The sequence below is a fragment of the Bufo bufo genome, chromosome 3 (assembly GCF_905171765.1).
Source record: "Bufo bufo chromosome 3, aBufBuf1.1, whole genome shotgun sequence".
Lineage (NCBI taxonomy): Eukaryota > Metazoa > Chordata > Amphibia > Anura > Bufonidae > Bufo > Bufo bufo.
The window spans coordinates 658,677,340-658,701,108 of NC_053391.1; the positions used below are offsets into that span (position 1 = coordinate 658,677,340).

A 23,769-nucleotide genomic window follows, 5' to 3' on the forward strand; every position below is an offset into this window, starting at 1 on the left:
CCATTCTGAATTCCTGGTCCGCACCCCGAGTAGTATGCAGTCGCTAACTGGGAACAGGAGAATGGAAAATGCAACCTGTGGTCAGGCGTGAGTGATCGAGCAGGATAGAATGGCACCCGCCCCTCAAACCGTAACTCTCAGCATGTCCTGATAGATTGAGACTGAGTTACAGATGTATCTGTGTTACATAGGCCTGGTGGATATCCAGAGCTATTTACGTATTAATCGTGTGGAAGGGGCTCTGTCTGAACCCGGCCTTATGATAGGTCATTATTATGAGACCTGTGGGCGTCAGACTCCTGATAAACCTGATTGCAGAGAACACAGCACGCCACCCTAGAGGCTGTGCCTGGTTACTGCAGCTCAGTGCCTTACAAATGAATTGGAGGAAAGCTGCAGTAACCAAGCATGGCCACTACACGGTGGATGGAGCTGTCAAGGCCTTTGCTGTGTGTGCCGTGACACTTTCGCCGCACATGCTGGTTGCCGGTGGCAACTTGTTGTTATGCATGTGTGTGCGCTTCCCCTTTTACGCTGTTTCCCTTCCCTTCTGGTGAGCTCGGGGTTAAGGTGTGTGCTAGGTGGATCTGGGTCTGGCCTCTTGGCTCTTATTGTCTTGGTGTTGAGTAGTGTTGAGCGAACTTCTGTTTTAAGTTCGGCGTCTAAAGTTCGGCTTCCGGTTAGCGGAGAATCCCGATATGGATTCCGAATTCCGTTGTGGTCCGTGGTAGCGGAATCAATAATGGCCGATTATTGATTCCGCTACCACGGACCACAACGGAATTCGGAATCCATATCGGGATTCTCCGCTAACCGGAAGCCAAACTTTAGACGCCGAACTTAAAACAGAAGTTCGCTCAACACTAGGGTTGAGAGCCTGAGGTCAGATTCACTTCAGCCTTTATTGGGGCTGGATGTAATGCTCCTTTCTGGGCATTTCCAGCTGCCCTGTCCTTGAGGGCCACCTTGTGGGACATCAAGGTTCTTGCCTATGTCTACCCTTCCCGATTGTTGTTACGTGTGGTGCTGCACTTATGGGTTGATGTTTGTCTAGTTGTTTGTTCCATGTGTGGTTTGTCTATGGTGTGGTTTATCCCACATGGTTGCTAGATATGTCCTGTTTGTTATTCCTCCGAATGGGGGTCCCATTGGTTTCCCGGAGGGGTGAACCATAACCCTGTATGCAGCGATGCCTGGAGCTTCCGTACATCTGGTGTTCGCATGGAGGTCCGGTTAGATGTTTGGCGTCGTCTTTCCATCTCTGCTGCAGCAGGTAAGTGTTGGTTGTTGCTAGTGTTCTGTTGTTACACTGTGTACTTACCTGCTGTTCAGTTGTTGCATATGGTAATTTCCCTTCACCTGTTACTAGGCAGCTGGAGACTCTGGTTCGTCTGATTCCCTGAGGAACCAAGTTGTCCTCCTATTCCTGACCCCTATGCCAGGGACCGTCAGGGTCAGCAGGATCCAGGTTCCAGTGCATGAGCCCTCCCACCTTCAGGGTTCGCTCATGCGGTCAGGAGATCAGGGTCAGGATTAGGGCGGCTGTAGGTTGTGATCTGCTCCCTTTACTGTAGTCTGGCCTAGTAACAGTTCTCATTGGACGGTGACAGGAGCAGCCTGGTTCCAGTGCACTGTGTGTTCTGCAATCAACTGATCGGTGTCTGGAGTCAGACCCCTGCCAATATAATATTGATCACCTATCCTAAGGAAGGGTCATCAATAGAGATGAGCTAAGTTCTCTAAAATTTGATACGGCTGCTTCGCTGAATTTTATAAAAAAATTTGCTTTGTGACAAATTACTTTGTCACAAAGTGCATTTCTTTGCAAATAGTGGGTACAATGAGAGGGAACGGCGATTGCGCCGCCCTCTTCATTGAACCCTTCAGATGCTATGTTCATCACTGATCAAAGCATCTGAGATCCATATTAAAGTATTTTATTGTTTGCAAAAAATAAATAAATAATTAAAGCATACTTACCTCATCCATTTGATCGCGAAGAGCCCGCCACGGCCATCTTGCTTGAAGATCCAGCATGAAATCTCACATGGTGAGTGATGACGCCATCACGTCAACCAGCGTGGTGACGTCATATGTCACCGCGCGGGATCTTCAAGCAAGATGGCCGTGGCAGCCTCTTAGCACTTAAATAGATGAGGTAAGTATGCTATATTTTTTTATTTTTACCGCCATTTCAGGGGAAATTGATTAGTTACCACGAAAGACGAGGAAATTCAGCTTCACGGCGAATAAAGCTTCGATTCGCTCAACACTAGTCATCAATATAAAAGTCCTGGGAAACCCCTTTAAGTGCAGCTAAGTATATTTAGATAATAAAGTGCAGTACCCCAGAGGATCACTGTAATGGGTTAACTAAAGCCAAAAGAGTTAAAGTGTGAAATGTTGTGAATTATTGTTAAAACACTTATAGGGTTATTTATCAAACCGGTGTAAAGTAGAACTGGCTTAGTTGCCCATAGCAGCCATTTAGATTGCACCTTTCATTTTCCAAAGGAGCTGTGAAAAATGAAAGTCGGAATCTGGTTGCTATGGGCAACTAAGCCAGTTCTAATTTAGACCAGTTTGGTAAATGACCCCATTAAATATTTGTGCCTTATGTATACCTAATAGCAATGTATAGGAAACCAACGGTTAATATTGGCAGACCAGTTTGGTTGCCAGAGTAATGGATGGGGTCTGCCCCCTGGTTAGTTAGTTTTAGTCTAGTCTGAGCTACAGAAAAAATGTGTGTGTGATACTTCCTTCAGAACTACACCAGAGCTTACAGAACGTTCATCTCTGAGACTGCAGTTGCCAGAGTGGATATCTCATCAACAGAGTACTCCTGAGAGAAGGAGATAAGGCATCTTAGAAGGGCCAGAACAAACAAGGCCAGGCATGGGATTCAGACAGCAAGGTATTGCGCTCGTGTATGGCAGAAAGACTTTGCTGCTTTGAAGAGGGAATACTTTTTAGGCATCCCCCACACTTTGAGATGGACTGGCCATCCGTATCTTAGTTCTGCACCCCTCAGCCCGGGAACTGCAGAAGGAGTTAATTAGGTCTGTGAAGAGACTGCAAAGTGTTTAGAGAGACTCAGGGACTACTACCACCATCATTGTGTAGTGTCCCACTACGTAAGGGTGGGCACTACTCAAGGGTCAATTGGGTCATGTTGTTCTCCACCTCCTGTGGAACATGGTTATAGTATTTTATATTGCATTGTAATGTATATTTTCATGTTATTTCCTGTGTACCAGGCCTGCTAGGGGTGTAGTTTATCCTCCCAAGCTGTAGAGGGAACTAGGGAACCCCATAGTATACAGTACAGACCAAAAGTTTGGACACACCTCATTCAAAGAGTTTTCTTTATTTTCATGACTATGAAAATTGTAGATTCACACTGAAGGCATCAAAACTATGAATTAACACATGTGGAATTATATACATAACAAACAAGTGTGAAACAACTGAAAATATGTCATATTCTAGGTTCTTCAAAGTAGCCACCTTTTGCTTTGATTACTGCTTTGAACACTCTTGGCATTGTCTTGATGAGCTTCAAGAGGTAGTCACCTGAAATGGTTTTCACTTCACAGGTTGTGCCCTGTCAGGTTTAATAAGTGGGATTTCTTGCTTATAAATGGGGTTGGGACCTTCAGTGGCGGTTGAGGAGACGTCAGGTGGAATGCACAGCTGATAGTCCTACTGAATAGACTGTTAGAATTTGTAATATGGCAAGAAAGAAGCAGCTAAGTAAAGAAAAACGAGTGGCCATCATTGCTTTAAGAAATGAAGGTCAGTCAGTCAGCCGAAAAATTGGGTAAACTTTGAAAGTAAGGGCTATTTGACCATGAAGGAGAGTGATGGGGTGCTGCGCCAGATGACCTGGCCTCCACAGTCACCGGACCTGAACCCAATCGAGATGGTTTTGGGGTGAAGCTGGAACCGCAGAGTGAAGGCAAAAGGGCCAACAAGTGCTAAGCATCTCTGGGAACTCCTTCAAGACTGTTGGAAGACCATTTTCAGGTGACTACCTCTTGAAGCTCATCAAGAGAATGCCAAGAGTGTGCAAAGCAGTAATCAAAGCAAAAGGTGGCTACTTTGAAGAACCTAGAATATACATATTTCAGTTGTTTCACACTTGTTTGTTATGTATATAATTCCACATGTGTTAATTCATAGTTTTGATGCCTTCATAGTCATGAAAATAAAGAAAACTCTTTGAATGAGAAGGTGTGTCCAAACTTTTGGTCTGTACTGTATATAGTCAGGTCCAGATTCACTTCAGGCAGGTGTTAGCTGAAGTGCTGCTTCTAACATGCAGCTAGATAGCCCAGGCTCCTACCTTGCCCCCAGGAGAAGAGGTTCCCTCCTAGAAGTCATCCTGCATTTACAAAGTACAGAGCCAGTGCTAATTTAACCAGCAAAGTAGAAAGCTGAAAGGCAGAAGGTTATTTGCAGCAAGTGGATTCATACCAGAGGAAGGTTCCCCTCCAAGGATAAAGCCAGCTATTAGGCATCCCGGCCTTGGAGAAAGTCAGACAGGATTCTGCAAGAAAGTACAGCTGATCTGTGAGTTTATTCCCTCTGAGTTATCTTGCTAGGATTTTACCTGCCATTTATGTCAAGCCTGCCTGATACCATTATCCTGCATCTGGAACTTTATCTGAAGCCTGTATATAGTTGAACTGTTCAGTAAAAAGGAGTTCTGGTTCACTACAACTGTGTGTACCTCAATTATTCCTACAACAAATCGGTGTGCCACCGTTACCGGCACTGGCGTCACGAACTATAAGGGATCTTGCCACCGGCACACAAAACTTCCAACACCCAGGGCACCTCACCTACCACTCGGCCTGGTCCCTATATACAGAGAGTGCCCCAGAGGATCCATGTGCCAGCCTCTCCATCACTGCTGTACGCCTGCCCAGGGTCTTCTACAAATTGTGAGTACCAAGAGTAACCCTTGGTCTGCTAACTGACCCCCGTGACCTCACATTCGCTCACCCTGCAGGACTGGCGTACTGCAATTGTTGCTGCCTATTCATTGATATTGAGAAAAGACTATATTGTGATAAACTTTGGAACTGTGCAAATTGCTGATATACAGTATGTACTACTACCCCTATCCTCAGCTTAGAAAAACTTTATTTATTTCAAAAATTGGGGCCAGTTATTGACTCCTCCGTCCAGCTATTGGCCTTTGCACTCCTGCCTTGAACCCTTCCAAACTGTTCACGTTCAAGGGAACCCAAGCTACCACCAGTAAGGAACCCCAACACCTGGGTGTGCCCCAAGGGAATAAAGGGTGCACCCTCCCCACAGTGAGGGAGTGCCAGGATGGAGCTAGCCACTATTTACTGTGAGTACTATTACTACCATCATAGCCACTACCACTCTGTCCACCCTCACCTTCCCTCCAGGTCCCTGCAAAAGCTTTACATAGAAGTTGAATGGTACCTACAGTCAACTTCGGTCAATGCAGTTTTTAGGCATGAGATTTTTTTTATTTTTATGCATCAATTTCTTTTCACACTTTTGGGCTAGAACTCACAGCCATCGTAGATCATTATTATTAAGCGAATTCAGGTCAGAAGACCGTGTTTCATGTATCGATTGTGTGATAGCAGCCTAAAATATTCTTCTTTTTTTTTGATTATTATGAGATTTTCCACATGACTAGAAAACGATAATTGCTGTTACCAGTAATTGTTTTTCTTGAAACCCATGACGGCACCCATGCGACTAGGACCTCCCATCCGGGACAGGAAACCTGAAGAGATAAAATAGTTCACACCCATGCCACACCTCAGTGATTATAATAAATCAAACTCCGGAGGCGTGCCAACCACCAAGCAAAAAGGATTAAAGGGGTTATCCCACTTTGCATTTTCATACTTACCTGCTGCCAGCGCGCCGTTCACTTCCTGGATTCTGGCTGGGGGCGGGCTTCAACTTGATTGAAGTCTTCTCCCGGCCAGGCCGCGCGCTGATCTGAACGTGCACGCCGCCGCGCATGCGCCATGGTGACTTATTCCTGACCAGTATAGTACAGAGCCGGCGTGCGTGTTCGCAGCTGTGTACTATTCTGGCCAGGAAGAAGTCACCATCGCTCATGCGCGGCGGCATGCGCGTTCAGGGCATGCGCGTTCAGGACAACAATGAGGTAAGTGGGGATGAATTTTCTCCTAAACGGTGGGAATATATTTACAAAAATGATCACTGTCAAATCATTAACAGATTTAACAGTGATCATTATGATGGGATAACCCCTTTAAAGGACAGAACACAATATGAATAGTGGAAAGAGGAGAATCCATCTGGTAGTTCCTCCAAATTTCCAAGGAAAAGAGGCTCTATCTAATCTATATTCACTCATTTTTATTTAATTTTTTATTAGGGAGGGAAATTTTTGGGTTGCCGTCATGGGTTTCAAGAAAAACAATTACTGGTAAGAGCAATTATTGTTTTCCCCTCACCCATCACGGCACCCATGTGAGACTAAACTATAAACCAGACAAAAATTAGGGGGGACTACAGCTTGTAGCACTTTCCTCCCAAAGGTCACATCTGAGTCAAGATGCAGCCTGTAATGTCTGAAAAAAGTATGGGGAGAGCTCCAGGTAGCGCCTCTACATATCTGGGCCAGAGATGCATCTATCCTCTCTGCCCAAGAGGTCGCAATGGCTCTGGTAGAATGAGCCCCAGACTAAGGTAAGAATAGGCAAGAGAAATAGCATTCTTTACCCATCTAGCAATAATGCTAGTGGAAACCTTGCGGCCCCTACACTTTCCCTGAAACTGGATTAGGAGATTTCCATTTATCCTCCAAGGAGAAGTGGAATCTAGGTAAAAAAAACAGACACCTCCTAACATCTAAGCAATGAAATTTTTCTTCTGACGGATTAGCTGGATTTGGGCAACCCTCCCCCCAATCTTTTAGGAAATTTTTCTCTCTCACTTCTATTGTTTTGCCTACCCCTTTGTCTTTTAAAACTGGCCTGGGGTTTAAGAAAAATATGTTTTCTGGGGAACCGGAAACCCCTTCTTTTTGTCAGAGGCTCTCTCTCTAAGATGTCATCCAGAGAGGGAACCAAACAATCTAGGACCTCACAAGGGAGAGAGCAAAGTCTACTGTAGACTTGGACCCTGAATTCTCTTTCCATGATCTAGCCAAATAGCACGCCTTGATGCATTTTGACATAGCGGCTGCTCTGGCAGAAAAACATACCACGTCAGTAGAAGCGTCTGCAAGGAAGTCTGCTGCCTTAAGGAAAGTTGGGAGGGAGGATAGTAAGTCCTCTCTAGGGGTTTTGTCTCTGATATAGGATTCTAGTTGACCTAAACATAGCCTTAATGACCTGGAGACCCAGGAGGCGGCAATGGCCGGCCTGAGACTTGTAGAGGCACATTCCCAAGTACGCTTAAAGGGTTTCTATCACTTGGTATCACATATTTAGGTGTCAGACACTAGCGATCCGCTAGTGTCTGCTCTAACAAACCATCCTAATATGATAGGTTTTGGGGCAGCCGTTTTGCTAAAATAACAACTTTTATTAATATGCTAATGAGCCTCTAGGTGCTATGGGGGCGTCATTAGCACCTAGAGGCTCCGTCTACCTTCATAAACTGCCGCCGCCCAGCGCGTCCCTCCAGCCCGCCCATCTCCTGCTGAATGCGATCCTCTCCGTGCGTGTCTCTGTTCTGCGCATGCGCAGTGAATGTCTGACCGCTTCCCTGCTCAGACATCTCCACTGCGCCTGTTCCTCGGAGCACTATGATGTCATCGGCGCAGGCGCAGTGGAGATGTCTGAGCAGGGAAGCGGTCAGACATTCACTGCGCATGCGCAGAACAGAGACGCGCACGGAGAGGATCGCATTCAGCAGGAGATGGGCGGGCTGGAGGGACGCGCTGGGCGGCGACAGTTTGTTAAGGTAGACGGAGCCTCTAGGTGCTAATGACGCCCCCATAGCACCTAGAGGCTCATTAGCATATAGATATAAGTTGTTATTTTAGCAAAACGGCTGCCCCAAAACCTATCATATTAGGATGGTTTGTTAGAGCAGACACTAGCGGATCGCTAGTGTCTGACAGCTAAATATGTGATACCAAGTGATAGAAACCCTTTAAGATAAACATCAGCTCTTTTATCTAAAGGGTCTCCTAAACAGCTCAAATCATCTAACGGAAGAGCCAATTTTTTTGGGCTATTTTGGCTACAGGAGCATCTACAGCAGGAGCTCTGTCCCATACACCCGCCACTGACTCTTCTTTTTTATTTATTTTTTAAATTATCTTTATTTTTATTTTTCGAGATCATAATATTAATACATAAACCAATATTAGTCACAACGGTGTACCTAGTATGACAATCATGGACATCATTATAAAAACGCCACTGACTCTTCAAATGGATATATTCTTTTAACAGAATTCGGTGTGAAAAAAAATTCTGTCAGAGTTTTTCCATTCTTTCCTAATTAATGCTTCTATGTTCTTATTAACGGAAAAAAACTCTATGGCATTTAGGGCCAAGGCCCTCAAAAACCTGGTCGGCAATAGTCTTACGCTGTTTTACGTCCTCCAACTGCATCATGGTTTTTACGGCTTTTAATAAAGGCTCAGTATCTTCCAGTGGAAATAACACTTTCCCCGCTGAATCCTCATCTGAAGACATAAAATCGGACGATAACTCCTGACCTGATTCTTTGTCTCCACCAGAAGGATCAGAATCAGAGTCCATGTTATAGGTACCCCCTTCTGGTGATTTCGGACGGCCCCGACTGAAGGACTTAATGGAGGACTTCACTTCAGATCGTACTAAGGCCTCAATGGTTTTAGATAAGCTATGGGATTCTTCCATGTCTAACTTATCTATACAAGCTTGACATAGTGGTTTAGTATATGCAGCTGACAACGCTACTCTACATCCTCCCCATTCCTTATGTTTAGTTTTGCCGGAAGGCAGGAGCAGGACAGGCTTAGGCGACGGCTCCCACAGGAGACTTATGCCGCCAGGGGTAGGTCCTGTTACGGTGTTGTAGAGATGTGAACCTCCTGGCACTCTGGAGAATGTTAATAATAATAAACAGAATACTCCAGCACTGTGCGTCAAGGCTTGTTTATTTGGAATGCGGCATCGTAACAACGTGACGTTTCGGCCGGAACGGCCTTCATCAAACAAGTGCCGCTGTAAGGAAAAGCGCCAATGGATGCTGCGCTGTGAAGTCGTTAGCGTGTATCCACCCGCTGGATGAAGAAGCGCCAGCGTGTGGATACACGCTACGACTTCACAGCACAGCATCCATTGGCGCTTTTCCTTACAGCGTCACTTGTTTGATAAAGGTTGTTCCGGACGAAACGTCACGTCGTTACGAAGCCGCATTTCAAATAAACAAGCCTTGACGCACAGTGCTGGAGTATTCTCTTTATCATTGTTACGGTGTTGTAGACTCGGACCTCCCTCAGCCCTCCGAGGTGAGAACCTAAAAATAAAAAGGGAACTCCTCAAGTACCTCCTATCCGGAGGACAGGAAACCTGGACTGAGGTGTGGTGGGGGTGTGAACCATTTTATCTCTTCAGGTTTCCTGTCCCGGATGGGAGGCCCTAGTCACATGGGTGCCGTCATGGGTGAGGGAAAAACTCTATAATTACTCATTTTTTTAAAGCACGCACCATGCCTGGCCATTCCCTTTTTTTTTTTTAAGGGACCAGACAACTCCTTTAATTATTGAGTTCAATGTACAATCAGTATGCAGTAAGCTCCTAAGCTCCCCCTAGTGGTGGCTGCATGCCATCCAAATGTTATTATTTTCCCCCTATTTCTATACTGAGGATTTGGCACTACGCATTTAATACCCCAGGTATTATCATTCCTTCACCCTGCTGCTGTCTCTAATGGTCTAACATTAATGACATCTGTGTATTTATTTCCAGGTCCTTTACACTGTGCATTTCTATCATTGTTATGAAACTGTTTTGTTCATGTAATATGCCTGGTTCACCAACAGGTGGCGGTGTGTATCTGGTGGTGTGAGAAACCCTTAGATAGAATGAAACTTACCATTCCATTCACGTCCCTTTTGGGCAGAAGAGGGCTAGTCCTGTTTCCTACCAAAGGGAGGGGTTGCAGTTCTAGTTTTTTCCAGTTTAGACTCAATAGTGGAGCTGAGAAGACATGAAAGATGTAGAAGCAAGGGGAAAGTTCCACCTCCTGCAGCAGAAGTCTCAAAAGCGAAGTAGCTCATAGAGCACCATGACTCCTTACAGATCTACAGACAGAGTGTCACTAGAGGGTCAGCAGTCAAAATCACCCCACTCCAAAGATATCAGAACAGTCCTAAAGTCCAGCTACCAGACTAAATCTGAGTTTAGCACAGCAGAGAGCTAAAGCAGAGTACTCAAGTTTACCTGACAGTTTATGCTAAAACCTGCTGGAAGCAAGAGAAAGTCTGAATATTGTCTGGATGCAAGCTGATGCACATAAACCGGTTGAACTTTATAAGAGTCTGGACTCGACTTATACTACAACTCCACCATTACTCATCCCTTTTATTGCTTCTGAGCCTTACCCTGGGGAGCGACGGTACCAGATAGGAGCACTGTGACACACATATAGAGACTATTGGGGCCGCACCACACCACTCTGCATTCCTATAGACCTGGGACACGATCGGCCCTGGGGGTGGGGGTGGGGGGGCACGTTGCATGTATTCGTATGATTTAGCTCTTACTTGGCATTGCTAAATCATTTCTCATGTTTCAATTAGGCAAGTGCCCGCCGTCAACAAATTGATGTTAATTATGTAATGCTTTATATCTCCTGTGGTGAACACCTGCTGATAAACTCTCTTACTGATTACAGATGATCGATGAGGGGGCACTTACATGTCACCATGTGATCGAATTATCAGCAGAAGACCCTTCCAACAAGTGCTGTATATGGTATATACTCCAGGGATTGAGGTGTATAATGTATACCGAAACAAGTGTACTTCTGTTCCTAACGCCACATGCTTTACCTCATATCACACAATCCACAGCACACACGAATAAACACTACATCGACGCTAAGTACATTTTTTTCCCGGAACCGTGTAATTAAAAGCCTCGTGAACTCCAACCTATCTATGACTCAAAATGAGAAATGTCAAGTACAGCTTTCTTAATTCTCAAGCGTTTTAATTTTATCTGCACTGCCATAACAAGACACACTTGTATCGTGTAGGTTTTAATGCTTCGCCTCTACCAACCCTCCCTTTCAAACATTGCCCCCCCCCAGGTTTATCATAAATTGATGCTGAACTAACGTGTTCAAAGTTCTGTATATTCAAACAGGCTCCCGGGGCTTAATCTGACGATAAAGTGCGAAACAAAAGCAGAACTCGAGTATTCTTCACAAAAGATGGTGATGGCAGGAGGAACATCTTGAGCTCATCCTGTCTTCTATATACTAGATCCATGCACTGCATATTGCCTCAGGACTGATTCATTTTTCCATCACATTATACACATCTCGTTTCCAGGGGTTATGATGACCACTCTGTAATCCAGAAGTGGTGGCCGCATTTGCACACTATAGGAAAAGGAGCCAGTCTATGCACACTCCTGCAGTTCCAACCACCCAAAAGTCCAGACCTTTTTCCTATAGTGTGTAATAACGACCACCACTTCAGGATTGCAGGGTGGTCATAACCCCTGGAATCGAGCAGTGTATGATGTGATGGAAAAGCAAATCCAGCCAGCAAAGGAGGCAATATGGACAATCACAATACATTAGTAAGTGCCTTATATTAACTTTCTCTACATGATAAATACCATTTGCTGACGTGAGACAAATTTAGTTGACAGTGATAGAAATCCTATTCTAGGCTTGTCCTACTACTAGTCTTCATGCAGCACGGGATATTTCTCTTCTACTCTTTTTCGGAGTTCCATCAAATCAGACATTTAAGGTAATTTACATTTAATCCATCACATTAAGTTTGATTAGTGGTATTGTCTATCCATCAGTTTCTAGTCAGAACAGCTTTTTTCCCTTCTTAAATTTTGTGTTGCTTATCAACATGTGTGACAAGTAGGACAAGTAAGGCGTGTAGGAACTTTCATTTCTCTAACTGCTTACTAGAAGATGAACTTTCTCGTGAGGACAACTCCTCTTCATGTGCTACTTTATTGCATGTGGATATCATAAATAGTATTCCCCTGCTCAGGAGCCCCTTCTATTAGCCAAAGAGGAGCATTTCTCCATTTTGCTTATTTGTCCATCTATTACATTATTGTTATGAGGCTTAGACAGGGTTCTGAATCTCCTTAAAGAGACCAGCCCTGTATGGAGACTTACTGGAAGTACTCCATGGGAAACGAATATGCAAAGAGCTATCTCCCAAGGGAAGTGAACCACCTTACCAGTGCTACCTCTTGGAAGTGGCTCCAAAATACAACTTTTCAACAAACCTTGGAAATTTTTAAGAGAATGTACCCGAGCCAGACATCCATCCATAGAATAAATAGGCTATATTCCCTCGTCAAATGCCAAGGCTTGTTGAAAACTTTTGACTCGTATGGAGCCACTTCCTAGAGGTAGTGCTGGCAAGATGGTTTTCTTCCTCGGGACATACCTCTTTGCAAATTATTGTTATGAAAGGGAAATGTATGGCCAGCTGGGGTTTCTGAAGCTAGACCTCATGATTTGCCCACCACTGAGCAGAATTTAAGGGGTTGTCCCCTGACAACAACTTATCCCCTATCCTGTGTCTGATCACAGGGATCCTAATTCTGGGTTCCCTTGAGAACGCTAGCATAGAGGCTGTGTTCCCCTGTTCTAATGGAGCAGCAGACACACATGTATGTCCGCCACTCCATTCTACTCTAGTAGCTGCCTCAATTCTAGTTTCACAAGTTAGACCCCCAATGATTACTAGGATGGGGGCTGTGTTCCCCCTTTTGAATGGGGCAGCAAACACTTTTGCATGTCTGCCAATCCATTCTCTAAGGGACTGCCAGAGATAGCCTTAGAGGTGAATGGTTTGGTGGACAGACATGTGCATTTGCTGCTCCTTTCAAAAAGGGGGACACAGCCCCCATCCCAGTGATCGGAAAGGGCCTTAGCATTTGGATCCCTTCAGTAAAACACAAGTTGTTGTTCTGGAGCAACCCCTTTAAATTTAAGGAGAGGTTGTCTTTTGCATTTCTGTAGGTTTCCATCATTTTAAAGGAACACAAAATGTAGAAAAGTCATTCCCAATAATTGTCCGACTTCGGATTCCTAATTTTAAACGTTTTTAAAGATACAGAAATAAATACTGAATTAATTCACTCAGGTCTCGTGAGTCTTCGGGTGATACAAAGTTTGGCTCCACGGAGCTGAATGAAGACTACATTAAAATCGAAGCGCTTGACCGAATCAGGCCAACCTATAAGTATAGTCATATCTTTCACTCCACCCCTAATAAATGAGAAGAGGTAACAATATTCACTGATATGAGTTTGTGACACGGAACAAGACATGGTGCACTTGTAACTGCGGATAATGAAATTCATATTGTTATTCCGCCGTTTGCAGTTAATCACATTATGCATGTGCACATTTGTTATAGCTCTTAAGGAGTAATTTAACTGTGCATTTTAATAATGTTTAGCAGGTAAACATCAACATCTCGCTGTCTTGAAAGCCTTCTTTATTTAAATAGTAATCACGTTTAAGAGGCTGATTTGCATCGATGCGATTTAAATTTTCTTCTTATCTGTGCTTTCATGAACCTCGCTGCCATTTCTGTGACAAATTGTTTTATTACGAGATACTTGTTCTGTCACCAGTGGCGTACCTAGCATATAGGCAGACCACGCAGCTGCTATGGGGCCCGTGAGGAAGAGAGACCCGCAGTGGAGGAGAGGCCCCGCCCCTAATTGCTTCTGTCTATCTTTCTAAAGCTAAAGGACCTTTGATAATGACATCACAGGTCCTGTAAGGGAACTGCACAGTGTAAAGTGTAGTTCCCAGGTTAGAACAGTGCATCTGCCAGGACCTGTGATGACATAATCTTCAACATCACAGGTACTGCAGGATCTAGCAAAGGAACTGCACCAAAAATAGTGTAGTTCCTAGGTTTGAAATGTACATCTGCCAGGACCTGTGATGACATCATCACAGGTCCTTCAACCACTCACAGCAAGTATTAGAAGTTCACAATCAGCTCTGCATTGATCCATACAGACTGGAATGGAATGGAGTGGTAAGAGGAGGTCCTCCACTTCTCATCATTTACCGGCCCTCCATGCCCTGTTTTTACTCATTGCTCACTCATGTATAATACTTCAGACAGTTACAGTGACCACTACCTCATCTACCTCACACACACAGTGACCATAATGTATAAATGACCACATATTTCTGTAAACACTGCATCTACAGTATTATACCTTGTATGTATCACATCAATACACTGCTCTGTGTGTATATATATATATATATATATATATATATACACTGCTCAAAGAAATAAAGGGAACACAAAAATAACACATCCTAGATCTGAATTAATTAAATATTCTTCTGAAATTCTTTGTTCTTTACATAGTTGAATGTGCTGACAACAAAATCACACAAAAATTAAAAAATGGAAATCAAATTTTCAACCCATGGAGGTCTGGATTTGGAGTCACACTCAAAATTAAAGTGGAAAAACACACTACAGGCTGATCCAACTTTGATGTAATGTCCTTAAAATAAGTCAAAATGAGGCTCAGTAGTGTGTGTGGCCTCCACGTGCCTGTATGACCTCCCTACAACGCCTGTGCATGCTCCTGATGAGGTGGCAGACGGTCTCCTGAGGGATCTCCTCCCAGACCTGGACTAAAGCATCTGCCAACTCCTGGACAGTCTGTGGTGCAACGTGACGTTGGTGGATAGAGCGAGACATGATGTCCCAGATGTGCTCAATTGGATTCAGGTCTGGGGAACGGGCGGGCCAGTCCATAGCATCAATGCCTTCGTCTTGCAGGAACTGCTGACACACTACAGCCAGATGAGGTCTAGCATTGTTTTGCATTAGGAGGAACCCAGGGCCAACCGCACCAGCATATGGTCTCACAAGGGGTCTGAGGATCACATCTCGGTACCTAATGGCAGTCAGGCTACCTCTGGCGAGCACATGGAGGGCTGTGCGGCCCTCCAAAGAAATGCCACCCCACACCATTACTGACCCAATGCCAAACCGGTCATGCTGGAGGATGTTGCAGGCAGCAGAACGTTCTCCACGGCGTCTCCAGACTCTGTCACTTCTGTCACATGTGCTCAGTGTGAACCTGCTTTCATCTGTGAAGAGCACAGGGCGCCAGTGGCGAATTTGCCAATCTTGATGTTCTCTGGAAAATGCCAAACGTCCTGCACGGTGTTGGGCTGTAAGCACAACCCCCACCTGTGGACGTCGGGCCCTCATATCACCCTCATGGAGTCTGTTTCTGACCGTTTGAGCAGACACATGCACATTTGTGGCCTGCTGGAGGTCATTTTGCAGGGCTCTGGCAGTGCTCCTCCTGTTCCTCCTTGCACAAAGGCGGAGGTAGCGGTCCTGGTGCTTGGTTGTTGCCCTCCTACGGCCTCCTCCACATCTCCTGATGTACTGGCCTGTCTCCTGGTAGCGCCTCCATGCTCTGGACACTACGCTGACAGACACAGCAAACCTTCTTGCCACAGCTCGCATTGATGTGCCATCCTGGATAAGCTGCACTACCTGAGCCACTTGTGTGGGTTGTAGACTCCGTCTCATGCTACCACTAGAGTGAAAGCACCGCCAGCATTCAAAAGTGACCAAAACATCAGCCAGGAAGCATAGGAACTGAGAAGTGGTCTGTGGTCACCACCTGCAGAACCACTCCTTTATTGGGGGTGTCTTGCTAATTGCCTATAATTTCCACCTGTTGTCTATCCCATTTGCACAACAGCATGTGAAATTGATTGTCACTCAGTGTTGCTTCCTAAGTGGACAGTTTGATTTCACAGAAGTGTGATTGACTTGGAGTTACATTGTGTTGTTTAAGTGTTCCCTTTATTTTTTTGAGCAGTGTATATATATATATATATATATATATATATATACACACATACATACACACCGCATATATTAATATATTACACAGTATTATAGATGCAATATGTACAGATATATAGTATATCCAGCAGTGCACTAATATGTGAGGTAGGAGGTATAATAGATGCAGTGTGTACATGTATATAGTATATACAGCAGTGGACTGATATGTGAGGTATGAGCTGTAATTTATGTCCCTATACAACCATCCGAGTGCTAGGATCAGAGTTAATGGGACTTTGCTCCCTTTGAAATCTTCAACGGTATCAGGCAAGGTTGCCCACTTTCCCCCACACTATTTATATTAGTCATGGAGACTTTATTCCAGGCTATCAAAAAACATAAGCGGGCTTACAGGTGGGAGATGTTATACACCAGGGTGCAGCTTTTGCAGATGACCTGCTAATACTGATTACTAACCCAGATACAGCCTTCCCACATATTATTGAATTATTCGAAGAGTTCGGGAGACTCTCTAACTTCCCGTGCCTCGAGTGGTAGTGGACACATTGAGAAAGTCAACTGAAATACCTAGGAATCTGCCTAACTAAAGACCCATCGCTCCTATATGGGGCGAACTATCCACCGCTAATTCGATAGATTAAAACAATGCTATCCTCCCTTTCTATTCCTTATGTCTTCTGGTTGGGGCGCAATAATTTATTACGCACAAATGTCATGACCAAATTATTATATATGCTCCAGATGGTGCCCGTATTTCTCGGCCAGTCATTCTTTTCCATGGTCAGATCCATCTTCTCCTCCTTCTTGTGGCAGAAAAGGAAACCCAAGATAGCATATTAAACCTTTACCCTGCCCAGTTCCATTGGTGGATTTGGTTTGCCAGACATTCTGACTTACTACAAAGCTATTCAGTTGAAGCGTTGGATCTCCTTGTGTGTCACTAGCTGGGGCACTTTGGGAGTGGACATCGAGCGTGCTGCACTAGGCGATCAACAACTGGCTAGCCTTTGGGGCCTGACTGTGCCCAAGATCGTGATATATGGGTTGATGAAAGGAATTTACTCTACTTTTCGATCCCTTAACAACAGCTCCCCCCTCCTGTCCCGTCTCCCAACCTCTCTCCCTGCCCAGTTAATACAATACTATGTCTTCCTTTCCCACACCCACACCCCAAGCTTCTGGATTAGATTAAAGGATAAATCAGTTGAGGACCTCCTAACAGAAATAGGCTCTGCAGAGAATGTTTTGCCTTACTGCTCTACAACACTCCCACCAGGTAACTTTCTAGAATACCACGCGCTCTCCCACTTCCTTTCTGCTATATTTTCAGCAAGAAAGGACCTATGAGAAACCACCTGGTTGGAGAAATCCTTAAATCCTTTACCCACCCACCCTAGGTAGATCTCGTTTCTATATCATACCCTTTCGTCTCTAAAGCAGCCGTTTCGGCCAGTGTATATATAGGGGGCTGGGAGAGAGAATTGCAAAGGTCATTTACGGAACCCGAAATTGTAAAAATTCGCCTTAGGTCACATGGGTTTTCCAGATGTGTTCGCATACAAGAACACTTCTTTAAGGTTTTGACTAGATGGTACAACTATCTGAAAAAATTATTCCAATTGGGCCTTTCTCAATCTGACCTGTGCTGGAGGTGCCAACAAGATTCTGGCTCCCTCCTTTACATATTCTGGTCTTGCCCACCTATCTAGACGTTTTGGCAACAGATAGAGTCAAAGATCAATGCGATTTTTGGCACCCAGATCCGATTGTCCCCAAAATCGGCTCTGCTATGGTTACCAAATGACTTGCGGTCCCCATCAGCACACAACCTACCCACTCTCCAAGTACAAGTTGACCGCCTATTGATTCCCCTAAAATGTCTCAGTACAGACCCACCAATAATTGACCATTGGTATAGCAAATTTGACCAACTATATAGAATGGAGGAGCTAGCCAGCTGGGCCTCCAGACAACATGCTAAATTTTCAAAACTATGGCACCTGTGGAAGAATTACAGAGCATCCCATGGGATCTAGGGCTCCAATGATGATCCATATGCTTATGTAACTGGGATACCCCTTTGCTTCACAGCTTCCTGTTTCTTTTTCTGTTATAATACAGAGTCTGAGATTTTATTTCTGCAATTTTAGCGTGGCAGAGGGCTCCTTTAGCCCCGAGTCTTTTGGCCTGCTTACAACTGCAACCTTTAGAACTTCGCCATCCAACTGAGCCTAACATTAGTCAGTAGTGTTGAGCGAATCAAAGTGATCCAAATTTCAGGGTAAATTCAATTATCCGTGAATCCAAATTTCATGGTAGCAAATAAATTTTTCCTGAATGGAGGTAAAAAACATAAATTTGCTTGCGATGGGCCAGCCGACACCATCTTGATTGAAGATCTCACACTAAATCCCATGCGCGGTGACTTATGACCTCATAACGGGCCGCGGTGGATGGCGGTGGCCGGCCTGTCGCGACCAAATGAATGAGGCAAGTATGTTTTATTTAATTTTTTATTTTGTTTTACACTCTGTCAGCTATGAACACGGCATCTGAGGGGTTTAATGATGCAATCGCCTACAAAGCCTACTACCTACAAAGAAATGCGCTTCGTGATGAAGTAATTCATCACAAAGCAAATTTTTTTTGTAAAATTTGATGAACCAGCCAAATCATATTTTTGAATACTTTGCTCATCTCTAGTAATCAGCAAAAAAAAAAATAATATCACATATCATGATAAGCATTGTCTTCACACGTTGAGGATTATGCTATAGAAATAGACCAGATATTGCCAGCATGGTGCTATTGTCCGGCAATGTCAATCCTTGACCCAGAAAGTAACATGCAAAGGCCCCTTTATACAGGTCTACAATTGGGGCAATGATGGGGAAGGGGTGTTCCTAAGAACACTCGATCCTGATAAATGTCCTGCCGAAAGGTGTCACCGATCACCTGATCAATGAGAAAACTCTAGGTGAAAGCGTCCCTGATGCGGACACCAAAATTATCCTTTCTGACCAGGAGATATTCCTATGTAAACAGGGACCTGTTGGCCAAAACCAGTGACTCTCTATGGGGATGAGCAATCGCAGTAGAGATGCTCCCCATGCAGAGGAGATGATTGCTACATGTACATGCAGATCTCACCTTCTCTGACAAGCAGGAAATTACTAATGTATTGTGATTGTCCATATTGCTTTCTTTGCTGGCTGGATTAATTTTTCCATCACGTTATACTGTACACTGCTCGTTTCCTCGGTTACAGACCACCCTGCAATCTGTGGCTGTACTTGCACAATATAGGAAAAAGAACTAGACTATCTGAGCTCCTATGGTCCCGGCCACCAGAGAGGCTGACGCTTTTTCCTATAGTGTGCAAGCACGACCTCCACTGATGGACTTGAGGGTGGTCTGTAACCATGTATTTAAATAACCATGGGGAGATAATGGTCACTCTTAATAACCAACAAATGGGTACCCAATTATAAATACAAGAAAAACTAAATTAGTGGGTAACCTCAATTAAGACTTAACTTTTAATACATTATTAAAATAATATACCCAAAAGGAAGTGGAAGGTCACCCGCCAGGGTGTAACACACTTATCAAAAGTCACTCAGTGGTGAATAAATACAGTATGGCTATATAAGTGCCAGGGGACATAGAGAGGGGTGGGGGGAGATGGGTAGGGGAAGGGAAAACGGGTCTCTTCCTCCTAGTAGGATCCCAGTGGGATCGCCCTGTTTAGGGTGAGCTTGTTGATCCCTAGCATAGAAGATCATTAGAGGAGGACCTACTAGGAGGAAGAGACCCAGTTTTCCATTCCCCTCCCTATCTCTATGTCCCCTGGCACTAATATAGCCCTGGTGGGCGACCTTCCGCTTCCTTTCGGGTATATTATTTTAATAATGTATTAAAAGTCTGTAACCATGGAAACGAGCAGTGTATAATGTGATGGAAAAATGAATCCAGACAGCAAAGGAAGGAATATGGATAATAACAATACATTAGTAAGTGCCTTGTATTAACTTTCTCTACATGATAAATGCCACTTGCTGAAGGGAGACAAACCCTTTAATGGTAATCTGTAACCAGTATTGCGGTGTCCTATCTGAGGGCAGCATAAACTGGTGACAGAAACCCTGAGCGCAAGACTGAGTCACGTCCTCAAATTGACCCCAGTCATTTTGAAAAAATCTGTATTGAGAAGTGCTGGAGTCCACTGAATACAGAGAACAAGCTCAGAAGTCCTCACATTCATGAGATCCAGACACTCCCTAGAGGTGGGGGTGGGTGGCGTGTGTAGCCGATAGCTATGAATGTAAGAACTTCTGAGCTTGTGCTCTGTATTCTACAGGGTGGGCCATTTATATGGATACACCTTAATAAAATGGGAATGGTGGTGATATTAACTTCCTGTTTGTGGCAAATTAGTATATGTGAGGGGGGAAACTTTTCAAGATGGGTGGTGACCATGGCGGCCATTTTGAAGTCGGCCATTTTGAATCCAACTTTTGTTTTTTCAATAGGTTCAATAGGAAGAGGGTCATTTGACACATCAAACTTATTGGGAATTTCACAGGAAAAACAATGGTGTGCTTGGTTTTAACGTAACTTTATTCTTTCAAGAGTTATTTACAAGTTTCTGACCACTTATAAAATGTGTTCAATGTGCTGCCCATGGTGTTGGATTGTCAATGCAACCCTCTTCTCCCACTCTTCACACACTGATAGCAACACCGCAGGAGAAATTCTAGCACAGGCTTCCAGTATCCGTAGTTTCAGGTGCTGCACATCTCGTATCATCTGAAGGCAATCGTCTATGCTGTGAAGATACGAGATGTGCAGCACCTGAAACTACGGATACTGGAAGCCTGTGCTAGCATTTCTCCTGCGGTGTTGCTATCAGTGTGTGAAGAGTGGGAGAAAAGGGTTGCATTGACAATCCAACACAATGGGCAGCACATTGAACACATTTTATAAGTGGTCAGAAACTTGTAAATAACTCTTGAAAGAATAAAGTTACGTTAAAACCATTGTTTTTCTTGTGAAATTCCCAATAAGTTTGATGTGTCACATGACCCTCTTCCTATTGAAAAAACAAAAGTTGGATTCAAAATGGCCGACTTCAAAATGGCCGCCATGGTCACCACCCATCTTGAAAAGTTTCCCCCCTCACATATACTAATGTGCCACAAACAGGAAGTTAATATCACCAACCATTCCCATTTTATTAAGGTGTATCCATATAAATAGCCCACCCTGTAGATTGACTCAAGTGCGGTAGCTGCTCGAAACAGACTTTAGCAAAATCACTCAAGTCAGTTGACATAAGTGACTCAGAGTTTTGCTCAGGGTATCTGCCACCAGTTTATAATGCTCTCAGACAGGACACCTTAAAACTGCGGACAGAGGAGCACTGTGACAGACACTGGTATGGGGAGTCGGGGACCCTTTGGCTATGCCATTTAATAACATAGCAATTGTTACAAAGCAAAAAAAAAGTCAAAATCCAAGGAGCTGTATACATGTATTAGATGTAGGCTGCCAGATATGTTGTACGCAACCTGTGAAATAAGTATCCCTTTATCTTTTAATCGGCATGTTTGCTAGAAGGGAGGGTCTTCCTTGTGTCATTCTGAGACACTTAGTTGCCCCTTTACTGCTTCTCTTCTCTTTGTTTCTTTAATGCTCTTTCATTGATATAGTGTAAGGGAGATGCTGCAGCTGAATCCCCCTCCTCTCCAACTTCTAGTTACCTTATACATTAGAGAAGGTTTCTGAACATTTACAGCGATCCTACACATAAGAAAAGTGGAACTACAAGCTGAAGCATGCTCTATTCTTGTGGTGGGGACTATGTAAAATAAGGTCTATAGGCTTAAAGAGTATAGTTTCTTAACGGATTGAAAAGTGGCTGAAGGACCGTGTCCAGAGAGTTGTGGTCAATGATTCCTTCGCTCCGCAATCTGAAACTTCACCCCGCTAACACCAGGTCTAAAAAAGTGGGCGTGGCGTGGGCGAGGAAGGGCCGGTAGACCGGTCCCATTTACCATTCTCTACACTTGTAGAGACGGCTAGGAAGCTGGCCTACATTTAGAAGCGACGGCGGATCCGCGGAAGGTATGAAGAGACTGGTGCCTCTTCATAACTTTGGCGGATCCACTGCCAGCACCGGGCCTTATTAAGATCGGCATCTAAAATGCTGGTCTTAATAAATGTGCCCCTTAGTGTTTGGGCATCCACTTGGCAAATGCGGTTCAATGTTGATAAATATTAAAAATAGGTTCACATTATGTAATGGTGACATAGTAACATATAGTAGTTCAAAAAAGAAATACGTTCATCAAGTTCAACTAAGGGATAGGTGGGGATGTGAATGTTGGGAAGGGGAGTAAGACCTAGACTTCTACACATTTTCATAAAAATCAATGTTATTAAGTTCTAAGAATTCATCTAAGCCCTTTTTACAACCGCTATTACCATGTCCAGAGGTAGTTACTCCACAGATTCACAGTTCTCACAGTCAAGGAGGTTTGATGCTTTTGGAAACTGAACTTTTCTTCTACAGTCAGAGGCAGTGCCCCTTTGTCTTTTGAGGGCATTTTATATGGAACGACTTTTAAGCATATTTTTGTATGGCCCATTTATATATTCATATATGTTAATAATTTTCCCCGTTAGACGTCTCTTCTGAAGACTCCATGTAATTCTTCTAATCTTTCTTCATAACTCCTTATCAGTTTAGTCGCTCTCCTCTGTACTTTTTCCAGCTGCAGAGCATCCTTTCTATGGACTGGTGCCCAGAACTGACCTGCATATTCCAGATGATCTACAAGGACACCCAAATCCTTCTCTATAAGTGACTCTCCCAGTGTTACATCCCCTAGGACAGGAATCAGCAACCTCCGACACTCCAGCTGTTCTGAAACTACAACTCCCGGAATGCTCCTTTCACTTCTATGGGAATTACATGGTAACAGCTGAGTAAGTGTGCATGCTGGGAATTGTAGTTTCACAGCAGCTGGAATGCCAAAGGTTGCTGATCCCTGCTTTAGGACATATGATGCATGGAGATTATTACTAAACAGATGCAGAACATTACATTTGTAACAATGGCCTAGATGGAAACACACAATGTCACACATATGAAATGACTAGAAAGACAATTGAAGAGGTATTTCCATTTGGAATCTTATATGTCAGAAAGGTTTGGGTCCCATCCCTATATCCAGACAGTGCCCCAAAGTAAAAGGAGAGCAATGCGTGGCCACCCTCCATTCATCGCTATGGGACTTCTGAATATTGCAGTTAAAGGGGTTGTCCAGGCTTTTAGTATTGATGACCTATCCTCGGGATAGGTCATCAAAATCAGATCGGCGGAGGTCCAACACATGGTACCCTCGTCGATCAGCTGTATGAGGAGAGAGATGGTGCTCGCAGTGTGCGCATGCCATATCCCGTCTCTCTTCTTGTTCACCGCTGCTGCTGTCTATGGCAAAGACCATAGACAGCAGCAGCGGACAGGAAGAGAGATGCGAGATGGCACGTGCACACTGCGAGCACCTTCTCCTCATACAGCTGACTGGCGGGGGTACCATGTGTTGGACCTCCAGCAATCTGATATTGATGACCTATCCCGAGGATAGGACATCAATAGAAAAAGCCTGGACAACCTGTTTAATGGAGAGAACGCTGCGCATGTA

General features: G+C 44.2%; 1 protein-coding gene across 1 annotated transcript in view; it reads right to left on the minus strand.

Annotated features, from left to right (window-relative positions):
- The window catches only part of CNTN5 (contactin 5), a 626,057-nt gene that overhangs the window by 600,667 nt on the left and 1,621 nt on the right, over window positions 1-23,769 (minus strand). The window lies entirely within an intron of this gene.